Source organism: Talpa occidentalis, unplaced genomic scaffold (assembly GCF_014898055.3).
Source record: "Talpa occidentalis isolate TD23 unplaced genomic scaffold, MPIMG_talOcc4v2.1, whole genome shotgun sequence".
In the NCBI taxonomy this organism is placed as follows: Eukaryota; Metazoa; Chordata; class Mammalia; order Eulipotyphla; family Talpidae; genus Talpa; species Talpa occidentalis.
Genome location: NW_026555331.1, coordinates 94,281,169 through 94,303,736, shown reverse-complemented (window position 1 = coordinate 94,303,736; position 22,568 = coordinate 94,281,169). Strand labels below are relative to the sequence as shown.

Sequence of the window (22,568 nt, the reverse complement as noted above, 5' to 3'; positions counted from 1 at the left end):
AATGAGCTCAGATAGAGAAGACCAAAGATCCTAAGTGTTTTTTTTTTTTATTTTTTAGAGATTTATTTATTTATTTATACTTAAGATCTGAAGCATTGTCCAGAGGTTCAGGGGTGAGAGGATTCACCAGAGAGAGTGGGAAGCAGAACAGGCAGATCTACTGAAATACACTGCCAAGGGCAGCAGCGGGTGAGACAGGAGAGGTCTGCTGTACCATATGTGGGTTAGCTCCCTGTTTGGGGATCAAACTCAGGAAACAGAGGTGATAGCATGATAACAATGAGACTTAACCCTTATGCCACTGGGGAGAAGCCCCCCCATTAAGTTTTTATTCATTATAGAACAGGTTTCTGTTGTTGACAGATTAGATAAGTATTGTACACCTGAAATGATCCTTAAGACCAAGACAGATGAACTCAGGGTGAATAGAATTTTAGAATTACTGAGTACCTTTTCATTCAATCAAAAACATCGACTCCCACATTGCTTTTTCCCTTTACCTGTATATTGTAGGATTATTCAACTCGTGGCAGCCTTTTAAGATTAGAAAAATGCAAGTACTTAATGTTGCTTAGTAACTTCTCTCGCCTGTCATTTTGGGTTGCACATAAACAACTTGTAACTTTCCCACACTTGTCCCAAATTACTAGAATCAAGAGAGAGCATACAAGCTGATGAGTCACTTTGTACTGTTGTTCTTAATAAGAGTTCTGATTATCAGGATGAGTGCTTTATTGCTTTATTGTTATATAACGCTATTTGCCACTCCATATGTCTGGTACTTTTTATTTGGTAAACAGAGGCGCTTTCCCTGTCAAACAGTGAAGAAAGCATAGTATAAATGTTTTTCAGGGGAGGACTTTTGCTTCATTTTGGATTTCTGGTTTTCAATGCATTCCACCCAAATTGTACTGGATATCATATGGTGCAAGTAAAGTACAAGGTTTTTGAGCTTCAAGTGGAAATTTTGTTTTAGAGATATTAAATCTTCTGTCACTCAAGCTATCTGCATAAGGGCTTAGTAGTACATGTGGTGTTTAGGTAACGATGTAATCTTTGTAAGACTACTTTGAAACAAAGCAAAACAATACCATGGTTTCAATGTGGTTGTAATAATAATTGTTATTTTTATGGTTGAGCAATATACATTAATTCTTGCAATTAGTAATTTAGTCAAATCAAAAACAATAAGAAATTGTTTATGTATATGTCAATAACATGGCAGTATTATATTGACCAAATTTTTTTCTTCACTAGGGAGTGTCAAAGCTATATTGGATGAATTAGCACCTATATCTTACCACAGAGAACATCCTGAATAAAAACAATGTGCTATATATTTTAATTCTTTAAGAGCTATTCTGCTGATCCTAATGAGTTAAAATCCAAATTGTGTTAAGAACTCAGGAGATGATGAATGCTAATATGTGCATTAAAAGGAAAAAAAGGGAGACAAATCTTTCCCTATCTAAACATTAAACAAAATTAAATAGTTTTCTATTTTGAGGACTTTTCTTCAGAAGTAAGTGTGTATTAGGATCTCTAGGAGTGGGATTTAGTAGTACAAACTTCTCTGACCTTATTTAATCACAGAATCCTTCCTTCTGGGAGCATCTATTAATATCACTGAAAACCCAAGAGCACGCTTAATTTGTCTATTGGTGTGCAATTATTAATTTAAAAATTGTCTAAGCATCTACCATGCATCAGAGTAGTAAGTCTTGGAGAAAAAAAAAATCCAAATAAAACTTGGCTCTGACATTAAACTTCTAAATTGGAGGCTGGAGGAAGATGCACAGACATAGAAATTATAACACCATGTGTTAAGTGCAGTGGTAGAAGCATAAAGTAGGTTTCTATAGGAGATAAGGTGAGTAAAAGACTAAGAAAGAAATCACATACCTTAAAATTTGAGTTAGGTCTTGAGGGGTAAGCAGGAATTTAAAAGGACAATAAGGGCCTGCCTGGTGGCTCAGGAGTTAAAGACAGCTCTGTGAAACTCTCACCAGCCACTGCAGCATAAATTTGATCCCCCACAGGCCAGGGAGCACCCACATGGTGCAGCAGACCTGTCCTGTCTCCCTGCTGCTCCCCTCAGCTGTGTATTTCAGGCAATCTGCCAGGTCTGCTCCCTACTCTGTCTCTGGTGGGTCCTTTCACTCCCCACACTTCTGGCCTACACCCCAGTTCTTATATGTGTAAATAAATGAATTAAAAAAATAAAAAGTCAATAAAAGCACTTACAAAGATATATGGAGGGATCATTAATTTTTCACTCTCATGTGAAAGCATAATTTTCATTCACTCCTGCATAACTGTTGAGTGAATTTTAGGTTAGATGAATTGAGAAATGAGAGCAGCAATCTGAGAAAGAGATACATAAATTTGGTGGTATGGATAGAATAAATAAGAATTTCTAGGGGGAAAATGTAGTATAAGAAAGAAGATAATGGTAAGAAAAAATCTTAGTGAATTGCAGTATATTTAGAATGTATTGGAGTACATGGATTTATAAATAATGAAAGTAAGGAGTAAAATGGTAACAGAAATCTGTGGTATTACAAAGATCAAGGAAAAACATCCTATAATGAAGAAAAAGTAGGGCCTTCCCGGTGGCTCAGTGGTTGAGCGCTGGGCTGCGAAGCTGCCCGCAGCCTCTGCAGCGCTGGTTCGATCCCTGGCTGCTCCCCGGCCACAGGAGGAGGGTCCCACATGGCGCGCAGACCTCTCCTGCCGCCCGCTGCTCCCCTCAGCAGTGTGCTTCGGTCCTTCTGCCTGCTCTGCTCCCCGCTCTGGCTCTGGTGAATTCTCTCACCCTCCCGCGCTTCCGACTGTACCCAGTGCTTGTATCAATAAATAAATAAATCTTTAAAAAAAAAAAAAAAACTGCACTTATTAAGAAAAAAAAAAAGAAGAAAAAGTAATCATCTGCCAGATAGTGCTTCAAGGTTAACTGTGATAAGGAATGAAAATGTCCATTGGCTCAGGAAAAAGGGGGATTATTGGTGATCTTAACTAAACATGTTTTGTTTGTGTGATTGGAGTGAAACCAAGATGAAAATGTACTAATAAGCAGTGAGTAGTAACTAAGGAAATGGAGATAGTTTTCCTCTGAAGGTTTGAAGAAAGATCTAACTGTTTCTGGAGAATCATTGAAGTTTTATGGAAGTTTTATAGAAGCTTTATTTTTCTAAGAGTGATTTTTGAGCAGCTCAAAATCTAGATCCAGTATGTTTATATATAAACATTTATATATATATATATATATATATAAATCTGAGAGGTTGAGAGTGATTAAAAACATAGAAAAGAAATATATTGGATGGATATCTGAGAATGTATAATTTAGTAGGACTGAAGATTATGGAATATGAGTTGACTTTGACCAGGAATAACATCCTCTATAAAGAAAGAGGGAAGAGGGGAAAGGAGCGATCTGTATATATGTATGTTTTGTAGTGCTAAGGGGAATTTAGATTTTCTTTATAAAATTTGAACAACATAGAAGAGTTTGAACAGTTTTGGATTGGATAACTTTTTAACCAGGTTTCTGTACTAGGTTTGGGAAATATTGGAGGGCAAATTGATGGTCATGTGTTTGCAATATCAATGTATTATCAATGTGAGACTGCCTTCAACTGCTAGGGATGTGGCATGGAGTTTATCCAAAATGAATTATTTTATCTTGTTTTGCCTTTTATAATGTAAGCACTTACATCCTTATCATCATTTATCATCTTGATTATTTATTCATGTTTAGAAATCTGGATGTCCATTTTCCTTTATATTTCCTGTTATTAGTATGATTGGCTAAAATATGTAGGTGAAAAGTAAATTACTACCCTGCAGAAATTTCTTAATCACCTTATTTTGTTGTTCATTCTACGTATTATTACATAGATCCATAGGTCAGTGACTCTGGATCTTTATATTACCTGGAACTTCTCTCATCTTTGAAATCCTGAATTACAGTCCTTGTTCTTGCTAGTTCCCACTGCTACAGGACAGACCTAAGGGAAATAGGGTGACCTGGGTGTGAGTCCTCACCCATGTGAAAAGATCCAAAAGAAGACACACACAGAGAAATTTAAACAAAAAAGGCTTATTTACATAGGCAACTGTAAGAGGGGAGTGTGTGTGTGTGTGTGTGTGTGTGTGTGAGAGAGAGAGAGAGAGAGAGAGAGAGAGAGAGAGAGAGAGAGAGAGAGAGAAGAGAATTGGCTGACATTGGTAATTTGCAGTACCAGGGTTCAAGTCAGAGGTGAAAAAGCAACAGAGCAGGCCTGTCTGCCTTAGGTATTGTATAGGTTCACCTTACCCCAAACCTCTGCCCCTAGTTCCCACAAGCATCACAGAACAGGGAGTTCGATTCATGGCATACTGGGACTTGTAATTCAAGGCAGCTGCACTCCAGGTCACTTGGGGTAGGGAGAAGTGTCTCTCCACTTTTTGGAGGTGTAACTGTGACACCCCATCTGTCAGAACCTTGACACACATTGTTTTCTTCCACTGATGCTTTTCACATCTGAAGGCCAATAATCAATTCAAAGGTGGTGTCACAAATAAAACAAATGTCTTTATCTAACTTGAGCTACTAACAATAGAGAAATAAAGTACCAATTACTATGCTTGGTTAAATTAAGAATAATCTCTCTTCTCATTCTCCTCTCCTTACTATCCTGGAAAGATCTAATATACAAATTAAATAATGATTTGGTCCAAATCTTCATTTCTTTGTACTCTTTTCTTTCTGCTTTACACCTGACAAAATTCTTATCCTTTCTCAATTCAACAGTCTAACTGTTTTCCCATCTGGGGTATTGAATGCTATTGAAAATCACAAAAGCATGAAAAATGGTGTCATAATAAATTTGTGATCGCCAATCTCAGTCTGATCCAGGTAATTCTTTAAGTTTCTATTTTTTACTTTCCTTTACATTCTCCAGAGACTGCCATGGATGTATTTACCATTTCCTTAAGAAAAGAAAGACTTGAGCCTTTCCTTCTTTGAGTCATTTATTTTTATTTTTTATATTCACACTTAACCACTTTAATGAAATTTGAGTTTTAGTTTTAAAAAGGTGAGTATCCATATTCCCCACTGCTCCCTTGTTGTTTAAGGAAGCTTCATAAAATGACTCCTCTTTATCTTTCTATTCTCTTCTAATCCAATGTTCATTTGACCTTAAGCTGCTTAAAAAACCTGTTCTGTCAGCATTCCTTTTCACTTTCCTTGCACTGTAATTTCTTTATTTTCCCAGTGGTTGGAATAATACCTGGTACAAAACAGGCAACTAAACAAATAAATAAACCCTAAATAAATAAGTAAACTGTAAAAATATCTCTTCAGGGTCATCAATGTTTTTAGCTTTTGGTCTAAAAGCTAGAGATTTTGTTAGAGATTTAAGTACCTGTCTCTGTAGTTTTCTGTAACAGTTTCTTACCTCCTCACTGTCATTTTTCAGGATGATTTGTACAGATTCTGAACAAATGCCTGTCCCTTAGAGTGTTTTCCCCCCTTGGTACCTAGCAATAATAAATACATTTGATTGTTCTGGAAATATTATTCAATCATGTTATTATATTTTGAGAGAATGAGTTTATTCTTAACTTGACCAAGCATAGTAATGGGAGCTTTATTTCCCCCAATGTTAACAATTTAAGTTGAAGTTAGGCATTTGTTTTATTTGTGACATAATCTGTGAATTACTAGCCATTAAATGTGAACTTGGAATATAAAGAAGTGGGTGTATCAGGGTTATTTGCAGTAATTGACAAGAACATGTATGGAGACTTGGAGGGCTTATAGGACATAAGCAGAAGGCTAAGAGGTTACATATGGAAAGAATAGAAAATAACCTAGTCTATTTTGCCCAGTGGTATGTCTCATTATCTCGTTAAAATGATGCTGTACCAGTGAAAACACAAAGACAATATTTTTCTCAGCCACATCAGATACTTATTAGTAAAAAATGCTTATAGAGGTTTTATTGTGACTTCCAGAATTAATTCCAGTTGATTGTCATCTGTTCAGATTCTGCTTTCTCATAGCCTAGCTTCCCTCTATTCTTTCCATAGAAGCAGCTATTAACTGATGAGATTAAAAAAGGGCATTTTTAGGGGGAGAATAACTTTATATCAAACTGTAGCTTCAAGTGCTTTCATCCATTGCACTCCATTGCAACATACACTTTCCTTACATGTTGCTTCAGAAATCATAAAATGATTTCTTTGGATTTTGATAGCCTTTAGATTCCTAATAATTATTTTCTATGTATTTTTCCTAAGAAATATATAGTTAGCACTGACCTAAAAAATGTATTCTAAGTCATTTTGTCTAGAACACAAGTTAATATTTGCCCTCATTAAATTTACTTGTGGTATTTTAAAAACTACAATTTCACAAGAAAATGAAACTGAGTGGAAAGAGAAGACTCTCAGAATCATAAACAGATTTTATGATTAGGTAAATTCTAATAAACTGATATATTTTAATGCATATATTTTATTTTTTTCACTTTATTTTAGACATCACTGAATGAGGTTAATGTATTTCCACATTATTTATGCCGGCCAAACAGAAAATGATTGAAAAAGTAATTTTCAGTTTTGAGAAATGACTTTCTTGGTAAGTCTGAGTTGAAGGTAATAGAGGTTAAGATTCCCTGTGTTTTCTTTGCCAGATTCTATTCATTTTCTAGGTTTTTTTTTTTTTTTTTTTTTTTTTATTCTTGGAGGTGGGGATTTATGTTCTTATCTGAGGAATCTTTTCCTTTCAGCTTCTCTTTTAGATTATTAAGAGACTAACTACAAACTATTAATTGACTCCCATGAAGACTTGTCTTTCTTACATGTTGAATGAAACATTAGAGGACTGTTCCTGTCCAAGAATGTTTTTTCTCTGCCGGTTGGTATGCAATTCTGTTTCCTAAAATGAGTAACGGTGTCTACTGCTGTTTGAAAGTACCCATTTTCCATAAACAAAAGAAATCCAAAGAGGCTTTTTGCTATTTCTAAAAACAGTGAAAAGAGAAATTAGCATCAGCATTTGTTTTGCAGCAGCCATTCCAGACACTGTATGATACTTGAGCCTGGAGAGTGGCACTGCCAAGCTCCTTCCCAGGGGATTACTTTATATAAACTGTGAATATATCATATCATTTATGCTTTTACAGTATGTTAGTGTCATTTTAGGTATCATTTGTAATTTGATGTGATTTGATAGGTTAGTGTGGGAGCCTCGGATCGCTCAAAAATGTTTCCATATAAATTGTAGTTAATTTATTCTTCACTTTATGCCATTTTGACTTATGGAAGGATTTAGAGGAATGCCTTCCTTGCAGATAGGATGGGAAACCTGTATTGTTTTGTGAGGTGAGCTTCCTCTCCTATCTATTTTGGGGACAGGCATGGTTTTCCAAGTGGGGTTTGTGCTAGGGCACAGACACGCACAATGCACTGGAAGTTTGGTGGTTTCAGTGAAGCACATGAAATGGACCACAGAAATGGATATCCGTGGCACTACAAGAATGTCACTAAAACAAACAGGGCTGGTTTTTAGTGCTTCCATGACTATCCACCTTGATGGTTCATTATAGGAGAGAAAAATCTTATGTTCTGTACTTTGCTGACTGGGAGGATTCTTCCCTCTGCATGGGTGCTAGTAGTACTTGAAATTTGAATAAAACAAAGCCTTGGGGAGCATTGACTCAGTGCATTCTTTTTTTTTTTTGAAGATTTATTTATTTATGCATACAATAACTGGGGTACAGGCCAGAGTTGTAGAGAGAGTGAGAGGATTTACCAGAGACATAGTGGGGAGCAAAACAGGCAGATTGAGTGAAAACACTACTGAGGGGAGCTACAGGCGAGCCAGGAGAGGTCTGCTGCGCCATGTGGGTTGCTCCCTAGCTGGCTGGGGATTGAACTTGTGCTGCAGAGGCTGTAATAGTTTCATAGTGCTGTGCTTAATCCCCTGCTCCACCAGGGAGGCCCAACTCAGTGCATTCTTAATCCTTATTCTTTGCCAGGATCATTTGCTAGTATAATAGTAAACCAAAGTGAATGTTAAATGTACGGATTCATGGTCCTAAATTCTTGCTAAAGCTACATCCTGAACCAGGTTATTTTGTTGAGACCAGCTTAAAATCACTTGAGTCCGTGGACTGGCTTAAGGATTCATTGTCACTTCCTGCATAACATCAATACCGCCTCACTCCTGCAGTTCCACTGTGTTCCTTTTTATTCATATCATACCACCCATCTATGTAGTCTTGTTAAATGTCTTCAAACTCATTAGACTTAGTAAAATTCTGACAAGGCTATAAACAGTATAGTTATAAGCACTTATTTATTTATACTGCCCAATTTCAATATTTAAGTAAGGTGGCTCAAACTATGTGTACATGTAGTCAATTTTGAAACTTAACTCCATAGTATTGCTCCTATGACCACAATTTATATGGAAAAATTCTTTTTGTAAAATTTTATTTATTTTTGTATAGAAGAACTGGGGTACAGGCCAGAGGTATGGGAGTGGATGTTGAGAGGATTCACCAGAGACAGAGTGGGGAGCAGAACATGTAGATCTACTGAAATACACTGCTACGGGTTGCAGTGTGTAAAATAGGAGAGGTACAGTGTGTGCTGTGCTATGTGGGTTAACTCCCTGGCCACGGAAGGAATTCAGGCTTCAAGGTGGTAGTGCTGAATTGAGACTTAACCACTAGGTCACCAGGGAGGCCCCCTACATGGAAAAATTCTTGAGCTTTGCAGGCCCCCACACCAACCTATCAAATATACTAGATAACACATAATACCTAAATATTTGAAGCACTCACCTGTATTCATAAATTTCAAATGTACGTCTCCTTAGTGATACAAATATGAAAAGGAAGAGAGCTAGTACTTACTAGCAGATTTAAGGTACCCAATGGGGAAGAAGACTTTTGAAATGGGGCAGGAAATTTCAATGCTGCATATGGAGTGAAGGGAACTCAGGTGCTAGGAATAATATCTACAATGTCATGCTTACTCTTGGGGCCTCTGTCTTTGTTCCTCCCACTAACTCCTTGTCAATTATAATTTACCATCCAGATACACTTATATTTAACTTGGTCGCCATTAGTAATTTTTAATTATCAAATGCATTTACATGTTATTAGTTCTTGTCATCATCCACTTCATTTCAGCATTTGTCATTTCTGATAACTTCACTTATTATAGCAACTCTTCCTTCCCTTGTCATTTATGAGACAGCATTACTGTATTATTTTTATTCAAGCAAAGAACATTTAGTAGTTACCATTTTCAGGTATTCAGAAAATAATGCTACCCTAACACATCAACTCTGTACCCAGTGACTTTACTGTTTTGTGAAAATTGGTTATTAGTGATCTGTTATTTAATTTAACAGATATATTTTGAACATTCATTTGGTGGCAGATTCTGTTCTAGGCATTGAAATACCTTGTGAAAATATTAAGAATTTTACATTTGAAGCCACATCCCAGGTACAGGAAAATTGAATCATCATCCACTCAGCTTTCCAGTACATTAATTTATGTGTCACTTTAAACTTCTCAGAGTGTTTTCATATCTGTAATCTCTTTAAAATCAGTGATAAAGCAGATAGTGAAAAGGCTAAGTAAGATCTTGCAAGGAATTGCCTAAGGACAACCAGAGGTAAAAATAGTATGTAAGTCCTTATTTATAAAATAAAAAAAAACAAAAAAACTTCTAAGTTGTTTCCAAATTTCTTTCTAGCTTAAAAGTCCCTACTCTTTAAGCATTTGCCCAAGACTAAGAGTAATCAGCTACACATTTAGAAAATCGTGCTGTGTTCATCACTTTACCAAAAAATCTAGGCTCATCTCCATGTTGAAAGATCTAGAGATGCATCTTAACTTCAGAAGTTCACTGAAATTCAACCAAACTAGGCATTGTTTTTACATGTTCTGGGAGTTTGAGAGAAAATTGAGACAAAATTCCTAAAGAATTCTAAGTTGAAATGATGAAGGAAAGAGATAATTTCAACTGATAGAGAAAAGGAAGTTGTCAGTAAATCCAAGAACTATGTGTAGCACATATAGGGACTGATTTTCAGCTTAATGAATAAAAAATAAATTTACAGGGCTGAATTCTGTAGGCAAGTCTCTAAAATTTGGGAACATGCAGAAAATCATATCCTAATGTATAATATTAACTTATTCTGTTACTTTACTTTATCTTTGTGTCTATCCAATGCTCTTTCTGAAGTGAGAGTCAATGTGCTATTATGTGATTTTTAATGCTTGAATGTGTGAGCAAGAAAATATTTAAATCAGTAGTCTTGTAAATATAAAACATAGCGTATTAGAAAACCTACAGTTTCTTGGAGGAGATAGAAAAAAGCAATTCAATGTGTAATGTATTTAATGTGTAAGCACCATGGAAGAAAGTAAGTCAGGGGAAGAGGAAAAAAAGTGGAGTGGGTTGTATCATAACTAATGTACTATATTAGGTTTAAAAATCTATGTCTTAGGCCTCCCCTGGTGGCACAGTGGTTGAGCACTGGGCTGCGAAGCTGGCCACAGCCTCTGTAGCACTGGTTTAATCCCCGGCTGCCGGCAAGATCCCACATGGTGCACAGACCTCTCCTGCTGCCCGCTGCTGCCCTCAGCAGTATATTTCATCAGTCTGCCTGTTTTGCTCCCCGCTCTGGCTCTGGTGAATTCTCTTGCCCTCCCGCACTTCTGACTGTACCCAGTGCTTGTATATATAAATAAATAAATAAATAAATCTTTAAAAAAAATAAAAATCTATGTCTTATTCTTCTGGACATACTATATTTGAAATGCCTTAAAGATAGATATCCAAGAGATGCTGTTAATTAAGACAATTGGATATCTGAAGCTGAAATTAAGGAAAGTTGTTAGAGACAAAACTGTGAGAGCTGTTTATAGACCTAGAGGCATGAGTGGTCAGCTGGTCACTGGACTTAGATAGAGGAGAAGAAGGTCTAGAGTTGAACCTTGCAGTAAACCAGCATTTGGTGGAGTAGAGAAGAAGTGAAGGTCTCTGCAAAGGTAAGGAAGGAGGAACAGAAGGAGATTATATATCCCTGGATGCCAAATAACAAAGTTTTTTAACAAGAAAGGACTGTTGAAATGTGTTAGTTGCTACTGACAGAAATGGCAGAGTGACTGAGAATTGACCACAGCATAAGGAAAGACAGGTCTTTGTTAACCTTGAAAAGGGCAGTTTCAGGGTGGTGGAGGACAAAGTCTCACTGACACATTAAATATAATAATAATTAAAGTGTGAACTGTGGTGAAATAGAGGGAAAACAAATTTTAAAAATGAAGGAAATCACATCTCAACTGAATGGTAGAATATAATAGTGTTACAGGGCAGGGAGAGGGGCACCCCAGATCCCACAAACCTGCCTACTCTAAATGGGTTCTGCCATCCGCCGCATCAATACAGAACATATGAGACTTAATGGGAAGGAACCTTAATACAATTAGTAAACAATACAGGAAAGGCAAAGAATATAGTTTCTAAATCAAGCACCCAGAGTTTCCTGTCCCCTCATGGGTAAAACTCCACCCAAGCAGGATTGGCCCAGAGCAAGGCCCCAAAGCCTGCCACAAATCTAAAGCATCTTCCAGTGGGGACCCACAGTAAAGGATCAGAAACAACCAGACAAGTCTGGAAGGAAAAGAGCAAAATCAAAATCAAGATGAAAGCTGCCATTGTCACCTCCCCACGGTCTCTCACCCACATCTGTGTCAACCAGTCCACCACCAAAAGTCAAGCACCTTTTTTTCACATGTCTCTCTGTTCCTCCAGGTCTCCTTCTGGCTCTCCTTCCTGCTTTCTTCCTTCCTCAGTCTCCTCTACAGCTTCTTCTCTGTCTGCTCAGCAACACCCTCCTTATAGGTGGGGCAGGAAACCTGGAACCTTCCCCTTTCCTGGGGACCACCCTGTTACAATAGTACCATTTGACCTAGTAAAGAGAGCTTAAAAAGCATTATGAAAAAATGATTTATAAGCTGAAGTCTGAAGGATAAATTGAGATTAGAGAATAAATCAAAAATAGTAAATAAGCTACAGAGTAAAAAAAATAATTAAAATATAAATAAGCAAAAGAAAATAAGCTACAGAGTAAATAATGCACATTTATTAATATTAATAATATTGTGGTATAGGATATAATGTGATATGTATTGCTTCACTGAAATCATATTAAAATAAAACTATCAAAGTAAAACGTGCTTTGTAACGTCAATTTACAAAATGTAATCATGTCAAATTTAACATATAAAGCTACTTTTAATAAAAAAGGCAAAAGTAGAAAAGCATGTGAAATGTCTATTGCAATGCAAATTTGAGGGCTGAAAGAAAACCTTACACATTGGAATGGGAATGAATGGCTTAACTGAAAGGCCCTATAGCACAGCCTGTTTTGTCTTTAACCTTTGCGTTTGCACATATTTGTTCATTTTAAAGGAGGTCACATAATCAATTTTATGTTTTGATGATATTCTTCTAGCTGCAGTATACAGGATGAATTGTAGGTCAGCCAGATGGATGTGGGGTAGTCCATTAGCAAGTCATTGTAGTAATAAAGCTGAGTGATTATTTTAGCCCAGATTACAACAGTAATGGTGTAAATGGAGAGAAAGGTAAATCAAAGTGATATTTATGGAGCAAAATTGATAATGACTTTGACGATTTGGATATGAGCATAGAGAAGTCAAGTGTAACCTCCAAATCTCTGACTTTCACAGAGAGAGACAGTACCTTTGCACCAGTTAAGATAGAATTAGAGCAGGTTCTATTGTTTGCTGGCATTTTTTTGTAGCCCTTAATGAATTCAGTATCAATATGTTGAATTTGAGGGATTTTGAGACATTCTCATTTGCCTGCTAGATATTTTTATGTATTCCACTGACTCCTCAAGAATATTATTAAAACTGAGTTTATTTTTATCCTTCCACAAGTGTTCCTTCTGAAGGCCTAAGACCAGCCATTTTGACATGTTCCCTCTTTCTAATGCTCTCTAATTTCCAGATTAGCTAATTCAATTTCTGACTTGATCTTTCCTATCTCTTCTCACTCACATTTATCTTTTCCTTTCCACTGCTGCCCCCCCAACCAGACAATTTCAGACTCTTATATTGTACTCTTAACCTGCTACAAGGTCTTCTCATTCTCATTCCTTGTTTGATACCTTTGTTTTTAATTCTCACTACTGACTTTCATATATAACATTCTGAATTTCCCCACGTCCTCGCTCAAAATTATTCAGTGTTGTTTTGCTTTTACTTTTTTTTTTTTAAAGATTTATTTACTTATTTATACAAGCAATGGGTACAGTCAGAAATATGGGAGGGTGAGAGAATTCACCAGAGCCAAAGCAGGGAACAGAACAGGCAGACTGACGAAATACACTGCTGGGGGGAGCAGCGGGCGTGTCAGGAGACGTCTGCGCACCATGTGGGACTATGGGATCGAACCTGCGCTGCAGAGGCTGCAGGCAGCTTCGCAGCCACCACCAGGGGAGGCCCGCTTTTACTTTTGAATATACTGTACATTCACCTTGACCTGTCATTTGGCTAAAAAAAAAAAAAAATAAATAAACTCTTTAACCAGCCAAACTATTTAAGTGATTCCTACCATTACCACTTACTAGTTATATGATATCAGTTCCGTTATTTAATAACAATTTTCTATTTTTCAAATAGGATTAAAAATAGCAACTCACTTACGATCATTGTTATAAAGCCTAAAACTATTAAATTATTTTAGCAGAGCTCTGGCACAAACTAGCTATCAATTAATTATTATTGATATTTTCCCAGTAAATCTCCTTTATGTGTGAGACATGTTGAGCCACTTAATCAGTATGCTTTTTATGTTTTTCTGTGTGCATTTTTATATTCCTTGAATTCCTCTGGCTGGAATGCTTTCTGCTCCTTCCCTGGACAGATTCTCCCCACACTATGATTTATTCTTGTCTAAATTCTCTCTTTAAGGGCCACTACTCTGGATTTCTACTATAAACATGCCTTCCCCCCGCAGACCCTTTCTTCTCCTGAGTCTCAGGTTCTTTTACCCCACATTTTGACATATATCTTATTAGCTGTTTATATTAAGTTATATATGTAGCTTTCTTTTTTTTTTTTTTTAAGATTTATTTATTTATTTATACAAGCACTGGGTACAGTCAGAAGCGCGGAAGGGTGAGAGGATTCACCAGAACCAGAGTGGGGAACAGAACAGGCAGACTGACAAAATACACTGCTGAGGGGAGCAGCGGACGGCAGGAAAGGTCTGAGCACCATGTGGGACCCTCGCCGGCAGCCGGGGATCAAACCGGTCCTGCAGAGGCTGCGGGCAGCTTCGCAGCCCAGCACTCAATGCTTAGCCACCAGGGGAGGCCCTCTATGTAGCTTTCTTATACAGGCTACACGATGGTCCTTGATTATGAGAAATTTATTTGTGTTGTATCCATAGTTCTTCCAACGTTCATGAGCAAATAATTGCAGTGTGAGTGGGACGTTCCTGCCATTACTTGTAGATAGTCTATTTTTCTTCTCACACAGACTAGTTTTGGCTCTTCTCCTCATGATGGAACATCAAGTTTCTTGGCCCAGATTTTTTCCCTTAAGGACAGGAGCTTTTAAGTCAGCAATCTTCTAAACCAATCAGGGTTAATGTGTTTTCCTGTGCTCTCAAGAACTATAAATGCATTTAACTATAAGCCCTTCTGGCAACAATGGTTCCGCTTTTGTGTTCCAAGTCATTAGTTAGGTGTTTTCTTTTTTCTAGTGTTACTTAATTTGAAGGAAGCAGTCTTAGGAGACATAGCTAAGCCCCAACTTAATACTGTTCCGCTCAGAGATCTCCAATAATTGGCTTCTTTTAAAAAAATATGACATAAATGAGAATACTTAACATCTTTTTTATTTCCTGCTTTGTGGTCTAAGTTCTGCTGAACTTGGGATGTTCTGAAAGCATGAATCAGGATTTCTCATTTTATTCATAGCTATACTTGGAGGTAATTTACACAGTCTGAGAAAGAGGGTTTATTTTTCCCCTCTGAAGGTTGCAGGGATGTTTTTGTCAGGTTTTGGAAAATGTGCGCTAGGAACTGTGATAAATTGAGTGCTGCCTCAGAAAAAGTCAGGCTGTTGGGGAACATATTTATCTCCATGTTTGGGAAGCACAGCAAGATAAATGCAGACTTTTTTAAAGTTGTGTGAAAACACTCTAAGGTAAGGAAGAAGGTCAGTTTGCCATGGCTTCATATTGATTTTATTTATAATGTAGGGGCTACCCAAGCATAAAGTCTAATCTGAAATCTATGACCACTCAAAGATGAATACTTTTTCCCCTGTAGTAATGTAGTGCAGAAGAAAACTGATGGTTAGATAGCTCTATTTCATTTTGTTTCAAGACTAGATATAATGATATAAGAAAAAGAAATAATGTATTAAAATATTCTTCAGTTATGCTTAAAGCAGAGGTATCCTTGGTTTGGAAAATATGACTGAGTTCATGTGTTTCTAAAGTGTTTATGGCTCTTACACTGTAATAGTAAAGATGCATAGTTGCTACAGAGACCTTTTGGTCCTCATGCCATTTTCCTTGGTAGTTTGATACTTTGTCCTTTAAGAAAAAGTTTGTTGACCCTTGATCTAGAAGGAAACTTTGCCATAAAATTAAGTTTCTACTCTTTTTTATAATGACATTCATTAATAAGAAGTTTGTTTTGTGATAGATACCAGAAATTGGATGGGGACATTTTATTAATCGTTAATCATATTTTACTGATTTATGTGTTTTTTTTGGGTAGTTGAGTTTAGAACAGAACAGTGAAAAGACAATACATTTATAACTGCCTCATTCAATGAAAACATTTATTAGCAGCTTAATTAGATAACACAAAGAGTTAGATATTGTTTATGGAGCTACTGAATCTACTTACACAAATGTCAATTTAACCTCTGTTGGGATTCCCTCCCTCCTTTTGTAAAAGGTTTCCAAAAAGGGACTCTGACACTTTAATTTGTTCAAAAGTACAAATGGTCACAGGGGTTAAGAAAAAAACCACATTGTTTCAAGTGTACACTCTTAGTAAAACCCATTCAGGTTCTCTCTCTCTCTCTCTCTCTCTCTATCTATCTATCTATATATATATATGTGTGTGTGTGTGTGTGTGTGTGTGTGTATGTATATATATGTGCATATATGTATATATACACACACACATATATATATGTGTGTGTATATATATATATAAAATTCTTCCATCTTAAATATTTAAAGAAACTAGAAAATTTGAGTTCTATGCATCTCTATTTTTCTTCATTACTATGCATTTGTGGTTCACTAGCACTAGCATTTGCTACTCACTAATATTAGTATAATTATTAGCACTGTGTTAGGTGTTACAGGGGAATGAAAGTGAATGATTGCTATTACTATATTACTTTATCAAGTGTTCATATTGGGGAGCATAAGCACTTAAGACTTTGCATGATTCTAGGATGTGCTTGTCAACTACACACCCCCATGTAACCAGTCCAGACCAAAACGTAGAATGTTCTGTGCAATACTGTTAGTGTCCCCTCCTGGTTGTCCCCATCCCTCCAGGGAAAACCACTGTCTGACTTTTAATCTCAAAAATTCAAACCTGAAATTTCAAAAAAATTGGATTTATGATATTTTTAAGTCAGGATATCTGTGTTTTGGCCATTCTTTGATGAATCAGATCTGGCAACCCTGATCATGTGTGCGCCCTCTAGATAGTGGCTTGTTGGAGCAGGGGAAGCTGTCCTTTGTGGGGGCTGTTCTTCTGGGGGACTGTGTTCCCTCTAGGCTCAGCTCACACACCATATTTCTGTGTCACCTCCCTGGCTTCCTAGTATAAGAGCTTGCAATACTTTTTCCCCGTCTTGATTCAGCATGTTTTTATACTTTCAGCCACTTGAGTCTTTTCTATAACATAGATAATCAATATAATACATGTTTATTTTATATATAATGCATATTTAGTTATAAATAACATATATAATTATAAATTTACCATGTGGTGTATTCATGTTTACACTAAATAAATTCACTTTAACAATCTTAATACATTTTAGTGGAAAGTTTGTTTTGCTTCTATGTGATTTAAAATGGCATAGATTTTTCATTCTTCTTAAAACTTCAGTCATTACTTTTCAACCAACTTCAGAACTACCATATTCATATTTCACATAAAAACATATAATAGGAATTCAGACATTGAAATGGGAAATTCAGCATCACCTATTAATCTTTGAGACCATCCAAACCCACCCACTCCTCCATTCTGCTATTGTAGGAAAGGAAGGTTTAGTCTTCATGTAGAATCTGAGTCTTCAGTGTATATCCCTGTCTACCCACATTAGTGATTCATTCTTATTCTCACTCATCCTTGATTTGTTTTTGTAATCTCAAGGAAGTTCATATTTACACTGCTTTTTTATTTTTGTTTCTTTTCAATTTGATTATTATATTTGAGAGCACCGGAATCGCTTGCCTAGGAAGCAGCTGCTAAAGTTAAACACATGGCTTCCAGGAAATAAAAAATAACCACATAGCTAAGATTTCATTTCACTCATTGATTAATGAAGAAAGTAGTGAAATGTCTGGAATATTTGAAAGAGAATTAAAGTAGTGAGGTTTAAAAAGTTGATTAGTTAAAGTAATGAAGAAACGAATATACCAAAAAATGCAAAATTGTCCAAAGTTGCACAGAGCTATACATACTAATGTTTGGGTTGTGGTATATAAGTAATTTGTAATTCTCTTGGGCAAAGATCTTTTAAAATTTTCTCAGAGAAGGATCATTGGTTGATTTTTAAATGAGTTTTGTGAATTAACTTTTATACGTAGGTAGTTACAGCAATAATAAATAGGTCAATAATAAATAGGGGGTGAACAAAGGCACAGAACTCTGGAAAACCAGAAAATCACCAGTTAGGTTGTAGCTGGTATTCAGTGCACAGTCACTACACTGAAATGACATCTGGTAATCCTCTTGCCTGTTCCCAAATGCTGCCAAATATTTATGACTTAATTGTTTCTTTCATACACTATTAGCTTCTAATATATTCGCAGGAAAACTGCAAAACATTTTCTTTGACAGTTTTATTATATAGAAATTTAAAACATTTTTATGAGGACTCCTTGGTGGCTCAGGGGTTAAAGACACAGCACTGTCAAGCTATCCATAGTCACTGAAGCACTAGTTCGATCCCCAGCCATCCTGGGAGCAACCCACATGGCACAGCAACCTCTTCTTTCTTGCCTGCTGCTCCCCTCAGGAGTGTATTTCAGTAGGTCTGCCTGTTCTTCTCCTCAATCTCTGGTGAATCCTTTCACCTCCTGCACCTCTTGTCTACACCCCAGTTCGTGTATGCATAAATAGATAAATCTTTTTTTTTAAAAGCTGCCTTCTTTAAAAAAATAAAATATTTTTATGAATAAATATATTTTTTAAAGATTTATTTATTTATTTATACAAGCACTGGGTACAGTCAGAAGCTTGGGAAGGTGAGAGAATTCACCAGATCCAGAGCGGGGAACAGAGCAGGCAGACTGACAAAGTACACTGCTGAGGGGAGCAGCGGGCGACAGGAAAGGTCTGCGCACCATGTGGGACCCTCGCCTGGCGGCCGGGGATTGAACCAACGTTGCAGAGGCTGCGCTCAACCACTGCGCCACCGGGGAGGCCCAACAAATATCTTAATCAAACTCAAAAGTGAGTGATTTTTTGGGAAAAAATACCTTCCATTCATTAAATAGGCAAAGAGCTGATTTTTCTAATTTTTAAGGATCTGAAGACAATAGTGTTAAAAAGATAACAGAGCCATAGAAGTAATTTAACAGGAAAAGATCAATTTATAGAAATGATTCTAATGACTGAGCCTGTGAGAAGATGCCCATCTTAAATTCTGTCATAGAAATGATACGATAACCACAATCACTCCCACCAACAGCAATGTAACCCAAAGTTCACCTCTCAGACTTGAAAATTTTAAAAACATGTAATAGCTTCCAATATTTACAAATGTACATGATAATTGCTTTCTTATAAACTGTTAGAATTCTATATATGATGGGAATATTTGGAACACATTTTGCCATAACTCATTAAAATTCAAATTTCCCATCTTTTTAAATTAAAACCCCTATTTAAATAATATCAATATTTAGTAATAAAATACTAGAATATAATGATATAAAACAGTGTTGTTTATTGTACCATTATTTATTGTAGTATAAAATGGGAAATTTGAACAAGTAAATATTAGTAGGTATGTGGTTGAGTAAATTGTACTTCATACTTGGTAATGCTCTTTGAGCATTATAAAGAATGAATTATAATTGCTTTTATGTCCAGTCTATATTTAAAGTAAAAAGGATAAATTATAGAATGTGTATCATGTTATCATATTATTTGAAAAGACAATTAGTAAATCATAGCCTCTATACATATTGAGGTTGTATAAGCAAAGAAAGGCTATAAACAGAGCTCAAAGTTTTAGCTGCCTGGTAAGATTATAAAATTTATATGAAGCTTCAAAAGACATTAACTTTGATGCCATTGTATTTTGTTAGACAATATTACTTTTATAATTAAACATATAAATTTAAGTTAGTCCACATTAGAGTTACCTCCATGAGCAAATACTTTCAAGAGGCTTTTATGGTATTAGAATGACATCCCCCCCTCTCTTACTCCCATCTGTAAGTCTCTTGTGATTTCAGTTCTGCTTACTGCTCCAACTTGACCTTGAAGAACTCTAGCACTCCCTAGAAAAAAATATCCAACTTTTAATTTATTATTAAAAAGTACAATTCTTCCCACCCACTACTATCCTCTCTAACTGAAACCACCTTTTCCATACTCTGGCTGATTCAGTTTAAATGTCATTTCCTTAAAATTGCCACTTTAATCATTCAATACAAATTATGTTCCCCAGTTATGAACTCTCATAAAGATTCTGAGGAATGTAGTTTTTTAATAGAAACCAAATTGACATCTTACGAAGATCAGAATTGCTAATATGAAGCTTTTGAGTATGCTGTGCAAGATGAACTAGATAAATATTCATTAAATGTAATTTTTAAAAACTAGAATCCTATTATGTGAGAAAACAAGGATCAAATAGAATTGTCATTTGTTACTTACATTGACAGCTTCTGGATTATTTCACTTAAAAAGAATTTCAACTTGTCATACCAGACTTATGTGGCAAAATTATTTCAGCACAGGGTTAATTTACCATTGCTTGATTTTTCTTCCCAGCTGTAGGGATTTTTAAGCATGGATTTTTTTTTTTTTTGGATAAAAGAAACTCTTTTATTTTAAAAATTTGTTTACCAATATAAATATTTAGTTTCATAGGCATATTCTTTGGATTTTATAGCCTAGGTTAGTTTTATGACTTGGATTAGAATCTTCTGAGGATATAAATATTTAGAAGGAATACATGAATTCATTTAAAAGTTTCTGACAATATGAAGTTATGAAATTCCCAAATAGTTTAAAGAAGACTTAAGTGTTTAATGTTAAGGAAGCAAACTGCCATCTGAAATGATGAAAACAGTTTATCTCTTTCAAGTGATTTATCTGACCGCATTCATTTTACTGAATATATTATCATATTAAATTGTTTCATTAGACAGATTTGGCTAGCTAACAGAGGCAAATCAGGCTTTTGGAACAGGATATTTTTCAGTCAGGTCATGAATATTTTGAAATTTTTTTTTATATATGTCACTTTTGTTTGTCACTATTAGGGAAGAGCTAATTACTATGAACTGGGAGCCCTTAATAAACATCACTTCTTTCAAAAAAAACAAATATCAATGATCTGTATAGCACTCTGTTAAGACTAGTAACAAGAGATCATGCGTATGTCATTTATTATTCCAAATAAAAGCAGGGTCTTTTGAGCTAAAATGTTATGATTCATAGAGATGGTAGCATTTAAATAAAAAGTGTTGTTGGCTTTTGGGCCTCCCCTGGTGGCGCAGCAGTTGAACGATGGGCTGCAAAGTTGCCCGCAGCCTCTGCATTGCCGGTTCAATCCCCGGCCACCTGCGAGGGTCCCACATGACAGGACAGACCTCTCCTGCCACGCCCGCTGATACCCACAGCAGTGTGTTTTGTCAGTCTGCCTGTTCTGTTCCCCACTCTGGCTCTGGTGAATTCTCTCACCCTCCGGCGCTTCTGACTATACCCAGTGCTTGTGTAAATAAATAAATAAATCTTTAAAAAAAAAGTGTTGTTGGCTTTTGATAAAAAATCAAATGACCTGGGGGTTATTTTAACCTATAGCCCATAATCTAAAAATATATGCATGAATATTAATGAATGCAATAGGAGGAAAACAAAATTATTTTGTGAAATATGTTAATAGGTCACATGATATAATAAATAACTCTCTTTTTGAATTTTTTTATTTTTTATTTAAAGATTTATTTATTTATGCATACAAGAGCTGGGGCACAGGCCAGAGATGTGGGGGGTGAGAGGATTCACCAGAGACAGAGCCTGGAACAGAACAGGCAGACTGACAAAATACACTGCTGAGGGGAGCAGCGGGCGAGCCAGGAGAGGTCTGCCTCGCCATATGGGTTTCTCCCTGGCCGGCCAGAGATGGAACTCATGCTGCAGTGGCTGTGAATTGCTTCATAGTGTGGTGCTTAACCCCTTGTGCCACCAGGGAGGCCCTCTTTTTAAAATTTTTTATACTCAACAAAAAAGTAGTTTATAAGGTGTTTTCACCAACTTATACATTATGTAATAAAATGTATAATCTTATAAATATGTTATTTGCAATCTCTCAAAACTTCAATGCAGGACCATTAGAATAATTGTAAAAGGAAAAGATAAAGCTATTGGTAAATTTTAATGGTGATTTATGAATGCAGATAAAATTTTAAAGAAGTGTGGAAGTGTTCACTTCTGAATTGTTTTTGGCATGATGTTTTTCTTGATTAGCATGGTTTACAGATTCAGTGGATAAAGGTTAGACAAAGTATTTTGTTACCAGACTGTATTTGTATATTTGCATGTTTTATTGATAAAATATTATTGACTTTTTTTCCTCTTCTGTTGGGACAATCCCTAAATCACCAAAAATTAGATGTAATGAAAATCTGTGTTCCCCTGTATGTAAGCATTGTCACAAATATCAATTCTTTTTTGAACACATATTCATATACATTTGACATTAAATGTACAAATGTAATTCAATAATCAGTCCTTCAAATGTAAGGGACTAATTTAATTGCCCTTATATGATTTTCTGCCATAACAGATCAACATATTGCCAAAGTTTCAGGGACTTTTGTTTTTAGAACTCTGCACTATTTAATAATTTCTTGGCAAAAGTTTAATTTGGAAGTTATTGTAGTAAATTAACATTAGGTATCTATCACAAGCTTCATTTTCTGGAGAACTTTTTTTTTAAAAAGATATATTTATTTATGCATACAAGAACTGGAGTACATGCCAGAGGTGTGAGGGGTGAGAG

At 35.9% G+C, this 22,568-nt stretch overlaps 1 protein-coding gene and 1 long non-coding RNA gene across 3 annotated transcripts in view; one reads left to right on the top strand and one right to left on the bottom strand.

The window, feature by feature from the left end:
* DGKB (diacylglycerol kinase beta) overlaps positions 1-22,568 on the top strand; it is an 835,840-nt gene that overhangs the window by 207,139 nt on the left and 606,133 nt on the right. The gene's annotated exons all lie outside the window — the stretch shown is intronic.
* The window catches only part of LOC129145322 (uncharacterized), a 56,688-nt gene that overhangs the window by 12,652 nt on the left and 21,468 nt on the right, over positions 1-22,568 (bottom strand). The window contains exon 2 of the long non-coding RNA XR_008550743.1: positions 19,699-19,836. This is a non-coding gene — a long non-coding RNA (uncharacterized LOC129145322). The remainder of the gene's footprint in view (positions 1-19,698; positions 19,837-22,568) is intronic.